Here is a 14,985-nt window from a genome sequence, read left to right as displayed (position 1 = left end):
CATGGTTTGTTCTATTAAGTTTCTCATAACTGCTATTTTAAAAATGCCATTGGTTGCTCTTGTGATGTTGAAGACGACATAATTGCTCAGTTTGGGACCTAGCTGGTTTCACTTAATTCCTTTGAAGTGAATTGAATTAACAGCCAAATTTTGATTCTGCCTTCAGGCTGAATACAGAAATGTAAGACAACTCTAGTGTGTTGAAAGACAGCTCCATATTTTTAGTATTGTAAGTGTATCCAAGTTCTGTATATTCATCAGCTGTTGATTCCATTTTTTTTTTTTTTTTTTTTTTGCAATTTACTTCAAGTAGTTTTTTTCTCTTTGAGTGCTCAGAGCATGTGGTAGATGGCTTTGTCTCTCCTAACTTCTCAACTAATGCTGGAATTTCTCAAGGTCCTACTCTCTTCCATCCACTCCTTTCTACTTGGCTATTAGTATTACAATAGCCAAAGGGGGTAAGGAAGCAAACTTATTTAACATTAGCCTTGAAGGAATATTCCCTCCCAATGTAGTTTTACGTTGATTGTCAAAACCTACTTCAGTTGTTATGGAAAGGGGAGGTAAAATGAATCGAGGGAGGTATCTTTGCATAAGAAGATACCTCCCTCGATTCATTTTACTGATTTCTTTCAGGGTTTTTACATCCCCCCCCCCCAAAAGAAGTTTAGTTACCAAGCTCTGCAGATCACACTTAAGTTCTTCCTCATACAGACATTTAGCATTCATTACCAATCTGGCTACCTGTTTTGAACCCACTCTTAAAAGTTCTGTCCTCCATTTAGAAGGTCATAGTAATGAACTTAATTCACAGGAAATTTATTATAGTTTTTTTGATAATAGTACACTATCTTTTATTTTCCAGTTCAGCAAACTATGCTCAAACAGCTGCAACTTCTGAAATATCTACCACCTTTTTGTTAATTCTTATCTTGAGTGAATGAGAAGAAAACTTACTCCAATCTTTCTAAAACTTGATCCACTCCATGCCTTTTTTTTATGGTATTTCCATGGGCACTTTTCTGAATTGGTGTTTTTAATTTCATCAAAACTAACTTATCAAAATCCATTCAGAACTTACTGTAACCAATTGATTATAAAGAGAGAACAAATTATTACCATGTTGTCATCTAAATGAAAACAGGTAATGTTGATTATACAGGGTGTCTCAAAAATATTGGTACAAATGTTTATGGGAGATAGGTAACATCTAAAGGAATGCAAATCGCATAGGAACCCATAACTGGAAATGCCACTGGAAAGTAGTAGCAGAGGCACAAGAAGCAGAAATGACACAAGACGGTAATTAGTGGCAAACATTTATTTGACATAATATTAACAATGGAGTACGAGATGGATGCATTTCATGATGTTACAACAGATGCTCGAAGGTTCCACCATGAGACGCGATGCGTGCGTGACACCGATGCAGCATGGATTGGCGGACATGGTCGAACACACCTGGAGTTTCTTTGACAGTAGCAGCAGTGCAGAAGAGTCTCACCACAAGATCAATTTCTGTCTCCACAGGCGATTCATACACGATAGATTTAAGGCCCACCACAGAAAGAAATCAACGCTCGATAAATCAGGTGAGCGTGGGGACCAGGCAACGGATCCACCACGGCCAATCCATCAACGCCCAAAACACCTGTTCAAATGGTCACGAACACACCTTCCATAATGGGCAGGCACCCCATCATGTTTAAACCAAATGTTGCATCTCATATTTGCTGGAACATCGACAAGTAACCCTGGTAGAACTTGTTCAAGAAAGATCCGATATTTAGCGGAGTTCATGCGGGATGGTAACAGGTATGGGCTGATTAAGCAGTCACCGACCATACCTGCCCACACATTTATTGCGAAGCGATGTTGTGCCACATGGGGGTGCACACAGTGTTGGGCCCCTCTGCTATCCATACACTAGGTGTATGTCTGCCAGCTCACAGTTTGTATATCGATGCGTGCTCTTCGTGCAGCAACTACTGCTTGAATGAGTAAACCAGAAATTTTCCCTCTCGCGAACTGATGAACAGTGCTGTGTACAGACTTACGGTGACGTTTCCAGTTATTGGTTCCTATGCGATTCACATTCCTTTAGATGTTACCTACCTCCCCTAAACGTTTGTACCAATATTTTTGAGACACCCTGTATAAGTACTTAACTTGAATGGCTATGTTTCAAAATTCAACTGAATCCTATCATTTGGCTTGTATGGAAGGGGGAACAATGTTTAAAGTTAAGAAAGGTATGCTGTAGTAGTTAATATAAAGAACATAACAGTTATTTCAGTGATAATTTCAGTTAATATTCACACTTCCAAATTATGTTATTTAAAAACTAGTTAGAAACATGAGAAAGCTTCTGGAATTCACAAAGATGGCGTAAGGGAGTTGGACACAAAATTGGAAGATATCAAGTCATTCCCACTACAAACAAGACCAAGAAACTTCTGGTACTAGGGCTAAGTGCAGTTAAATAAAGATTTACCAAAACAGCACAACTAGCCTATAGAATGAGGAAATGCTTTCTAAATTAAAAGCTTACCTGGCCGAGCTCCATGGAAACAACCAGCTCAAAGAAAGAAACAAATATGACTAGGACACTAAGAGATGAATAAAAGGTAAAAAGCATAATCTGAGATAAGTTAAAATATGGGCAGAGTTAAACAGACAATCAAAACGAAAGAATAGGCAATTTTTAATAGTTATTTACTTGACAGTAACGTGGTATAATTGAGCTCTTTCTTTATAAATCATTAATCATGTATACTTCCTTTTTTTTTTTTTTTTTTTTTTTCATATATCCCTTCTACTTCTGCTCTCTGGAACAACCCTCGATTATATTTCCTGAAAATTAGTCTCCATAAATTCAAATCCATTATGAGCAAATATCTTCTGTATTTTATCTTATCAACTTCCTACCTACGCACAATACTGGAATTACTGTAAGTTATTGCAGTAGTTGTATTAAAAAAAAATAAAAAAAAATTAATAATAAAATAATCTAAGGGAATACAGAGCTTCAGTACATTTGGGAGACTATAAAAATATGACAGGTTTCTTTCTGTGATGGGCCATTTTGGACCTAGGTGTATTCAAAATGCTGTAATTAATTTAGTCAATTGCTGATGGAAATGTTTCTTTAATTGGTAAAGAAGATTCTGCTTCCAAAACCATTTTTTCAACAGTGTGCTTCAAGCCCTGTGCTATTTTAGTCTTTGTTTCTCTTGACTTAACCAAGATGATCTTCAGAAAACCAGCTTCTTAGTCCACAAAGGTAACTATATAGTTTATCAAATTAGATGGCTGTTCCAAATAACTTGCATTCTTCTTGGCACAGACTTGCAAGTGGATATTTTTCATTAAACAAAATATTTCTATTGATTGAAAATCTGCTTTTATGTGGCTGGAGGCTTCAGTTGCTTGTGTCAAGAACAGAAGGCCTACTTCTCCTTTTTCTCACTGTTTTGCTGTTCTTATCTTCTGTTTTATTATTCTGCAAAATAATCATCTGTCTTAAACTTTCTGGTTACAGGTCTAACATCCTTTCCTTTGCTGACCAATTGCAGTAGTTACAGTCATTCTCACAGGTCTGGATTATCAACAGATAAATTACTTACTTATTCAGAATTATGCATGATAACGGAGCTCATTTAGTAGTCTCAAAACAACGAAACCAGATAGTATTACCTTCATAAATGACAGAATAGTCAGTACATTCTATCTGCTGAAAACAGATAGACATATTAAAGTCAGAAAAAAGTTCCCAACATGCTTGTACGAGATAAGATTGCAAATAAGATGATAAGATGTCATATAAGATGCAAATATTAACTCTTAGAAATGCCATATTTTCTGTTTTTTTTGTGACCAAGAAAATAATTAAAAGCATTTAAATTGTTCATATATAATTGCATGTGTTATAAATTATTTGTATTATACATCATAAAATTTCCCTGACCTTGATTATCTACCACCATTCCTATGATTGCATCTGTTTCTTGTGATTAGGCTAGAAAATAACTGTTTGTTCCTGAATAACTTATTTTTTATGCATCTATTCTTGTGTCACTTTTTTTCACTGTCTGAATTGGCTCAGTTGATCCTATGTACAACTGAATCATTTTGAATTAAGTACATTTATTTTTGTACCTACAAGGAGTGATTAGAAAAGACAGACAGACAGATTATATTTAAAATATAAAACTGTTTATTTGAGCTTCTGATTATTATTCCTTTTTGACAAAATTCCTGTCACGTTCACTTCACTTTTCATATTGCACTGTCCATTTTCTAAATACTTCAGAGAAGCCATTGTGTGAAAGACAATTTAAAATACCCTGATGAAGATGTTTATTAGCTATGTCCGGTGGAAAATGGCAATCTTTGAGCTTAGAGAAATAGGGGGGGGAGGTCACAAGAGGATGGGGGAATTGTTTCAGCGTGTAACTCTGTTTCCTCAAAATTGAAACTCTGCACTCTTGCATTGTCATAATACATTTTTTACCCATACATTTTTTATTCAGGTCTTTTCTGGCCCACATTCACTTCCTTTAGGACTTGACTGTAATATTGTTCACACACGGTGAGTGTAAATATTGCTTTTTTTATTGAAAAAGATGATCACACGTTTGCCAGCATTTTTCACAGATCATGCCTTCTTTGGGGAAGGATGGAGATTGTTGTTTCCACTGCAGACCTTGTTCTTTATTCAAGATTGTAAATAGTGGATCTAGGACTCATCTCCAGTGATTATGCTATTTAAAAAAAAATAAATAAAAAATCATTATTTTAGCATTGGTAGGTGTTTTTTCAGGGGTCAAGGGACCCAATGTTAACAAGCATGTCATTCCTAAATGTTCTTTCAAAATGCTTTATGTACTCTTAACTAATACCCAAGGTCTCTAAAGTTTCTTGACAGTAATTTGTCTGTTTACAAGGAGAGGGTAGCAGGTGCTGTTACCATCAGTCACATCATTTATTATATTGATGTTGTTGGTTGTCTAGGAATAGGGTTCTGATCTGGATTTCTGAATTGCTTAATGAAATATGAATAAAGTGGATCTGGGTGTAGAAGGTCCCCCCATAGGTTTTTTTGCAAAACATTTATTTTTTCTGCTATTTTGTTGAATAAGACATAGAATTTCACACTGGTCTGCTCTCTACACATTATTTTCCTTGTGGATATGTTATCCTTGTTCAAGTTTGATTCTGTTTTCAGAAATTATTGTGGACCTGCAGAGACAATATATATTAATAGAGCAGCAGAAACTAGGCCAGTGTGAAATTCTGTCTTATTCAACAAAACAGCAGGCACATTAAAACTTTTGCAAAAAGCCTATGTATGGGAGAAGCTCATCCTTAATAGTCTAAATCATAATAAATAGAATTAAATAGTTGTATTATGAAGTGTGGGTGTGCTAGAGATGAATATCTGATTGGTTTAAATATATATAGTTTTCATTAATGATCATTCTGCATTTTGTGTAATAAAATCAGTCTGCCTTTTTGGTCACTCCTCTCTCTCTGTGTGATTACTATTGTAAGAGTGTATATGTACAACATGAGTGCTCAAAGTGAGTCTACAGACCCAAAAGTACTCACTTTGAGTGTATATATGTACAATAAGTACTTTTATATTGTACATATATATATATACACTCTTACAGTAGTAATTAGATTACAGACTGATGAAATGCTTAATCAATAATTTGATGACGTTAATCTCATCTGATATCATTTTCCATTCTTCCTTTTACTAACTTTCCAATATTTCATAATAGATTAAATACATGGTTACATTTTAATTGAATAACCTTAGTCACAGTATTACAAAATTTTAAAAATGAATACTTGAATGCTGTGGAAATTCATCAATGGCATGAATGTGAGGAATTGGTAGAAGTATATTTATTGAATGTCTCTTGCCATTGCAAAATAACGTTTGGAGATAAATGTGCATTCCGATGATATTGTGGTTCTGTTGCCATAATTATCTTGGTACATATGGTAAATAGGTAACATTTAAATGTTTATTTGTTAACAGTAATTTACAGTAGATATTGAACATCTGAGCATAGACCTGAAAAATTTACAAAATATAATACAATGTAATGTTCATATATGTACAGGGTAACTCCTGAGAACGTGTTCTTTATTTTCTTTGGGAAGACTGATTGTTAATAAGTTTCATTCATTGTCTGTATCCATATACTTGGATGAAAGTTAAGGTAGTGGTGGTGAAAATGCAGCTGTCTGTAGGCAAAAAGTGTCTTGTGTATCTCCTGCCACCAGAAACTTCCAGTATTGTTGAAAAACTTCTTCCACTGTTTGTATGCTGGACTCCATAACCTCAGGGATATCCCTCTTGATCCCAATGAAACTAAATGTTGTTGGGGTCACATTCCCAGATGATGTTGAAGGTTTTGTTAATAGCATGTAGTATGGAGCCATATCATGCCATTCTCTTAAAAATGACATACTGTCTGAGTGGCTGCTTGGACAGTTATTTACTTTGAATGGCCTCCAAAATTGCTGTCTTTCAGTGCCCTGTAGTAGATATTGATTTACATGGAGTTGGGATTTGTGGTCACTTTTTTTTTTTCTTTTTGTTTGTTGACTTTCTTAAGTAGGTGTAATTCCTCATTAGTAGAGCATTCTGTATAACTTGTCAATTTTGCAGAAATGGAATTCTCTGTCTGGCTAGAGGGCAGAAGCTCTTGTTCTCTGATACAGTATTAGCATTGGTGCAAATTTTCATAGTTTGCTTTATGTGAAATCATAACTTAAGCTTAACTGCTGCAGGTTGCCCAAGAGACATCTACGAAGTATATGTTCCAAATGACATTGAGAATAAGAGTTGATCACTTCTTCACCCATTGCAAAGATTCATGAATTGTCATCAAGTTAGGTACTGAAGTACCCAAGAACCTGCATTTGGAACCAGTACAGCAGTCCATTTCAGTTAAGATTTTGTGGGAGAATATTTTTAGCAAAAACAGATATCACTGATATCTAATAATGCTAATCATTGCTGCACTACAGCTTTTCCAGAGATTTATTGTATGTAATCATGCTATGTTAATACTTGGTAATTCCAGTCTATATAACTAAAAAATAATAAATATTTAATAATAATAATTCTCTTTGTTTAATCTTATAACAATAAGTTATTTATTATGTGTTCACTTTATAGCTTTTAAATTACTAAGCAGAGAACCAATATGAATGATTTCACATCACATAGCAAGTAAAACAAGACAATTTTATCTTTAAATTTAGTTCAGCTTCACTTGACTTGGCTGCATTCATGAATATTGCATAATATTATTGTACAACATTCATGAATTTATATACCATACAGGACCACACTTTGGGAAACAATAGGTGCAGCCAGTAAAAAAAATCTGGATGGTAGTGTGGTTTATTTACACATCTACCTTTTTGGAGTAAAAGAGGGGGGGGGGGGGAATAGTTGAAAATGTCACAATTTATTCTTTTCTAATGCTGTATTGGATAATAAGAATAAATAGCAATAGCAGCCATATTATCCAAAAGGGAAAAAATACCCAACTTCCTTGCTTTCATTGTTTAGTGGCATGAAGTGAGTGGATTCAAAGCTTTACAGAAACACTGGAGTTGGGTATGCAGTCCACTTTGTACACAAACATGGAACTGTAAGGTGTATTTTTATGGCTTTAATTTTATTTTAACTGGAAAAGTAATGATGAATTAAAAATTAACAAATTAAAAGTGAATATCGTAACTTTAACAGATGTTTAAATTCTGTTTTTGGGATGCAAAGAGCACTTGTTAGAGGGCTGACAGTACCATCTGAGGAGAGTCATGTGCCAATATCAGATCTGATAGTTGCTTAAATAGCAGCCAGGTGATGTATAGTCATTCTTAAGTGGTGAAATGATTGCTCTAAAATTAAAAGCACATGAAACTGTTGACTGCTAGATATAATTGATTGAACTCTGCCAATAATTGAAGTTAGTTTAGGTACATGATATAAACTTTTGATGAAATTTTTTCAAAAGTAAGTGGTCAGATTTGGCTAAGAAATCCAGCCTTTTACTTTTCAACTGCTATTTTTAAACAGATATTAGAACTGCACCTGAATATTCTGCTATTACAGCACATGGAATACACTCTCAAATATAGGCAGCAGAGAATGTATTAACACATTCTTTTTCAACTTTTAATTCGACTTCAGTTAGTTCACTTCTATTTTTATCCAGGAATGATAGCTAGTGGTTGGAATAATTAGCATTCAATTAGAATGATTAAAAAATTATTTGAGTGAATTAACAAAACACTGATTACTTTTAATCTAAAGAATAAAGAAAGTGAAAGCTCATGTCCGAATCCTGAAATTTGACTATTAGTGTACTGTCATTTATTTTATGTATTATCATGTTACGAACTAAAATAGTGAGTGGTAGAGCATTTATTTTTTAATTTAGTTTAAGAAAAATTTTTTTTTTTAATAAGGAATATCACTTAAATGACTTTCAATTTGTTTTACAGAAGGATCATGGTTGGTTTCAATATTCTTAAAATTCTTATTCGATACTTGCTTTGTAACCTTCTGCTAGGAATTATTCTGCTACAGTAATGTAATTTCTGGGTCTAGAACAAAAAATTTTCTTGTTAATGCTTAATCTGAATAGCTATGTGGGGGGGGGGGGGGGGGGGAGTGCAGTGTATATAGTTTTGTAGGCTATTTTTCAATTTTGATAAATTCTGCTATCTGTATAATTTAAAGGTATTTTATTAAGTTTAACTGATTAAACTCCTTGTATGTTAGTTCATGGTATAAAGGCCTTTCTCATCCAAATATTTTTGACTGCAGAATTTAACCAAATAGATTAAAAATAAGCATTAAAAATTTCAGAAATTAATCAAAAGTAGGTTTTGATATTTCACATTCCTATAAAGTTTTCAGCCATGTCTTACAAAAAGTTAATAACATAGATGTTGTTATTCACTTGTCATACAGATGAACTCCAAGTTAATCCAGTTAAAACTGCTGTCCATTTTTAATGATCTCTCCAAATCTAAGGATGATCTCTAGCTGTTTTTAAACTGCACTGTTTTCACTAGTCATAGTTTCATATGTCATTTATACAACAATACATTTGAGCAGTATTATGTTCCTTAATTGATTTGTCCTGCAGATTTGTAATACTGTATTTAATGTTAAGTTAATGTAATAAATTTTTTATGATTTGATTATGCTTTCTTATTTTTAAAATTTTTCTACAAACATGTTAATAAATTAGATTATAATAAACATAAATTAATAATAGATCAACATAATAAATTATATCATCCTGATATTTCTTCATTTCCCTTTATACTTATCTCACATGAAACATATTGTCAATATTTAGTGAAATAAGTTTTTATATTATTTTATCTGACACTTTAATACAGTTAAAGCCCAGATATTTTGTATTCATTCGTCTGTAAATCTTATGTAACCACACATCAGATAAATATATTAAAAAAGGATTGTTGTAATGCCTACCTGACCACCCAATAGCAGCAAAGATATTTAAATAATTCAGCATAAAATGCATTAAATAAAAATATTTAACCTGGTAATGGTTGTAGCAAAATTGGTGGCAAATTACCTGTCTTGTTGCTAAACTTTCTTTAATTTCTGGAATTTTTTTTTTTTTTTTAATTTGGCAACAATGTCAATATTTTACCTTTTTTTTTTCTTAATAGATTGTAGTACTTATTGTACTTGTGTACAATACTTTAAATTTTGATAAAAAAATTAATTTTAAAACACTATTGTCAAAAAAAAAAAAAAATTGTTGAATATTACAAAAAATGTTTTAAATAAAATAGGAACTTGTCTTTTCCAGTTTAAAGTACATTAATTGCACAAAATTTCAAATGTCCACATATTTCTTAAGTATATGTGATATTGATTTCTTCTGTTTTTCAAGTTTTCAAATTTGGTGTGCTTTGTAGCATGCATAAAATTCGAAACTACTTGTAGATATCTTGCTTCCTGTGGTATAATGTCCATCTTGAGAGAATATCCAGTTTTGTTTTCCCATCTTTACTATGTGAAACAAGATTGAATCTTTCAAAGATGACTAGATGTTTATTAAACTAGTGGGAGAAGAAGAGTGCCATGGTATCAGACAAGTGTTGGCAGTTTTCTGGTATTATGGCACCCTTTTAAGCAAAAATCCAAATAGTTGTGAAGATGATAATGGATCAACCAGACAGGTTCATGAAATTTCTATATGAAAACTAAAAAAAAAACTATTGCAGCAAAATTTGACTATATTTAAGAATTTACAAAAATTTCAGGTTTTTTAATCATTTAATGCAGGAACATTATTTTTTGTGTCATCTGATCTACCACTACTGCCAGATTAACAATTTTTAGAAAGTTTGGAACTATTTACTTTTACATTAAAAATGGCCACCAGAGTTGCTGACATCCATTCTCCTCACCATTAAAGTATTGGTTACTTGAGTTAAGTGCATTTATGTCATTTCTGCAATCCATCCATTATGGTACTAAAAAAAAAAAAAAAAAAAATCAGAAAAGTTGGTGAAAAGTATGTGTTGTGTTAATTTTCTAAGCTAGGGCATACTGAAATGCCTTTCTGGTTTGTTGTACACATCAGTAATGTTTTGGAAATACAGTGGATTCCAGTTATCTGGGCAGCCGTTTATTGGGGCAAATCTTAAAAAACAGAAATAAATCTAGAAAATAGCCAGGGTTTACTTCGCTTAATCGGGGCAGGAGACCGCAGCACTGGAGATTGCCCTACGATTGTCTCCGATGGTACCACGTGGTTCAGTCGAAATTCTGGAGGTCACAACCATAAAACAATTAGCAGTCACCTGTTTATTGGGCTTTTCTGTTAGTGCTATCTATCATAAACTGATAATAAACTTGATCTTACTGAATTTGCAATAATACCAACAGCTGGAATTCTGTGGGTTATTATGGTGAGATGTGTTTACACTTCCATGAAATCTTCAATCACATGAAAAAAATTAATTTTCAGATCTTCTCTTCATTCCTATTTTATAAATCTTTGTAACTCGTTACTCCGTTCTCACTTGCACATATAGTGGTACTTGCAATTTGTGTGCTGTTCTTTGTTATTGATTGCTTATCTTTTTACTGTTTTAAATTTTAACCCTACCCACAAATGTCAGTGAACAGAAATTTCAACTAGTTTGTATGTACATATTACAGTATGTATTAATTATTCCAATTATCACATATTCTTCCAATTTTCACATATTTAATTTTTTAATTGGTAAGTTAATAAACGGTAAATTTGTGCTTAATATATCTTTACTTTTATAGCCTGTGGATAATATTCCTCCTATTTTCTCTAATTAGAATCGCTGTTTAATAGAATTAAAATTCAATTCACAAATGTGATCACAATGACCGGTGCATACTGCACATTGTATAGTGAACGGTACTTTACTATGGTGAGTTCATTGTAACATGATTTGATTGTAAAGGGGGGGTACATTGTATTTTTAACTATTTACGTGAAACTTCGGATAATTGGGGCAGCTGCTTTATCCGGCCAAAATGCACTAGTCTCGCTGTGTCCCAAATAACCAGAATGGACTGTACTTGATTATTAAAAATAAGATTTTGTTAATGTGTTTTCCACTTCGTAAAATTTTCCACTTTGAGCCCTTTAAACAGATTGTTGTAGAAGACAAAACTGTACTTGCAAAGGCTATGAACTTGACTTTTCAACAGTTTGACTGGTGATGTCAAGTGTGAAAAGATTTTAAATTATGGATTGATCTGCAAAAGGTTGGTGCACATGACCCAGTAGTTAGTATTAAAAAAAAAAACACCACCCTTGATCCCTATTTCTCTGTTAACGTCAACAGTTCATTATGTAACTTTTCAGTTAGTTCCATCCTTGGGCTGAATTGGTATGTGGATTGTATAATTATTGTTTTGTTGCATCTGATGATTGCAGTCATTTTACCATCACTGTCCGTCATCAACTTCTATGCACTTACATGCTTTCTCCTATCAGTAAATTTATAGTCTATTTAAAAATAATAACATTCCATGTGTATTTGTTTAAGTGTTTAGTATGCAGTAAAGAGAACTTTGCAATTTTTTAAAATTTAGAATTTTATAAAAGAAAAATAATGAAATAGGTTTTTCTGTGTTGCAACCTAAACTGGTTGGCATATTTGTTGCAAATCTCAAAATTAACTAGCATATTTATTACAGTCCTTAAGAATTTTCTAGCATCATATTTATGCATAAAGATGTGTGTCCAACTGCATATATAAATAAGAAACACACCATGTTTGTTTCCTTGCTCATATAAATAACTGTGCAGGTGACTTTTGAATATACCAAGATGTCAATCTCAAAAATTTATCCAAAATTACTTCTGTAATTAACTTCCTGCCTAAAAGAAAACTTTCTACAATCAATCTCTTTCCAATTATCTTAATTTATGGCATCTAGTTCTAGTCATAACAAAAATTTCACTCTTATTACTATCTCCTCAGCTTTATAGACCTTAAATCAGATCCCTTCTAAGGTACTGGTTTCCAAGCTGTCAAAAGACAGCTTGGAAACTAAAAAAAGATTGCTTCTTGGCATTGCCCTTTCAAGAAGCTTAGTCTTTTTTGGTTAAGTCTTGATATTTGGATACAGTATTCCAGTTGCAGTTTTACAGTTGCCTTATACAGTGGGATTATGGCCTACCTTTCCTGTTTTTAATCCAACCCCACAAAGTGAAATGTTAATTCAGGGTTGCTATTCCCCAAGTGTATTTTGCTGCATTAAAACGTAGCTTCTACTTTTCTGGCCACCCTATCCAAGTTATCCCAAAAGAGGGCAACTTGGCACTAATTGTTAACCACTCCCCATCTTCACGTGTACAAATTTTGACATATACATTCTCCCTTCGTCCATTTCATTTATGAAAATTGGAAACTGCTCCCAGAACTCATTGTTGAAGATTATCACTTCAGTTGTTAGACCAACCTGAAGAGTAGCCATTAATCACATCCCTCTGCAGCCACCCTGCAATCCATCTTAGAACCTTAGCTAGACATGATTCCAACTGTTAACCTCTCATGAGAGAACAAGTAAAATGCTTTGTTGAAATCCTATAAACACTAGGAACATAAATTATTTCATCTACAACTATGACTCTACATGTTTGCAGAAGACTGCATTTACTCACCTCTGGTGAATATCATCAGTACACCATTTGTTACTTCAAAACAAAACATAACATTAAGCACAGAATTTCTGCTCAGATATCATTCTTTAGAATTGGCACATCGGCAGTTAGCGTTTTATAAAATGGGAGTTAGTTGAATGCATTGTTATTCATGAACTACACAATGCTAAATAGCATGAGTAGTTCATCTTATTTCAAAATGTTGAATAACAGAAATCATGGTTCAATTGATCCCTCTCTCCACATGTACTGTAAAGTCTGTTTGCTTTTGCCTGATAGTTTTCCTAATAATTTAAGTAAATTTATTAAGATGTAGTCTTGCAAATACAGTGAAACCTGTCATGTTGGCTACCTGTGTTTCTCTCAAATATGGCCAGCTTTATAGAAAATATTGATTTCTCATTTTTATATTTATACCTGTTGACTACACATTTACTATTGTTCTGTTAACTTTTGCCTTCATATTAAGCTTTCTGAAGCAGTTTATTTTGCTTCTGACTGATTATGGGGAAACTACATATACAGTAAACTCCTTTTATAATATTCCTTCTTCTAGCTATCCCACTTAAAGCTTGGTCAATCATTTCACTATAAAGTGCCATACATTTAACAGCTTTATGAAAAAAAAAGGAATGATAAAGATTGAATTCTAATTGTTGATCGTGCAGTTTTTTTACTTCATAGAGATCACTACAACCACATGTGATGTTTACTTCATATTTAACTAAAACCTTTAATTTAGCATTATTCATTTTCTTTCCTTGCTGTTATAGTAATTAGTAACCAGTACATGACAGTATAATGTAATGCAACATTTATCACATTTGTAAAGTGATAAACAGTCAACAGTACCCAAAGTGCTGTGCCCTAAATGCATGCATACAGTACAGCATCCAATGTGCTGTAAAGTATACACAGTCATTCTTAGCAGTCACTATAAAAGTGCTGTAAAAGTAAAGTTACATGAAATGAACTATTTGATTCTGTCAGTGCACTGAATTCTGGGCTATTAGCATCAACAGTTTGTTTTTGTTTATAGCTTGGTACACATTTTTACTTGTGTTGAGGTTAGTTTATGGATTCATAATAAATTTTTGAATAAAAATGTTTTGTTCTGATTTCAACTTCCACCCAGAAGTGTTTGCTTTTAGTCATGAATTCAAATTTTACTTTTCAACCATTTGTATATTATTTTCTCAGCATTCCAAAAATTACAGAACATTACTTGGGCTTTCAAATATAGGTGGCATCAAATGTGGAAAAAAAAAATATATATATATATCAATCTACCACAATACTGACACAAAATTAAAAACAGCCTTTGAAGAGGGGATCCTGCTTTACACTTTCCTACCTGTGGTTACTTAAATCCTTTTCCTGTAAATGGACTTTATACAAATCCAAATAATCCCCATATATAGTGACCAAGATATTTTGTACAAGTAGTGTTTGTAGGTTAAAACCAGTCTTTATTTTACAAAAAAATCAGATTAGTAGTACATTCAAGTGTTTTGCATGGTACATTTGTCATTTTATCAGTGACTGCAAAGACAGCAGAATATGAATTCTGCTATGAAGTTGATTATATTAGTTTAAATTTTGTGACATTTTTAATATTAAAGTTTAAAGAGGCAAGTTCTGAAAAATATTTAAAAGAAATTGCCTCCGCTGGCTCTGTTTTCACCATTACAAAATTTACTTTTTTGATAAATGGCTAATTCAAACTCTCAACGAAATTCCATCTTTG

The sequence above is a fragment of the Mastigoproctus giganteus genome, chromosome 4 (assembly GCF_048544385.1).
Source record: "Mastigoproctus giganteus isolate SK-2022 chromosome 4, ASM4854438v1, whole genome shotgun sequence".
NCBI lineage: Eukaryota > Metazoa > Arthropoda > Arachnida > Uropygi > Thelyphonidae > Mastigoproctus > Mastigoproctus giganteus.
The sequence above is the reverse complement of the archived record's forward strand: the minus strand, read 5'-3'. Positions refer to the sequence as shown.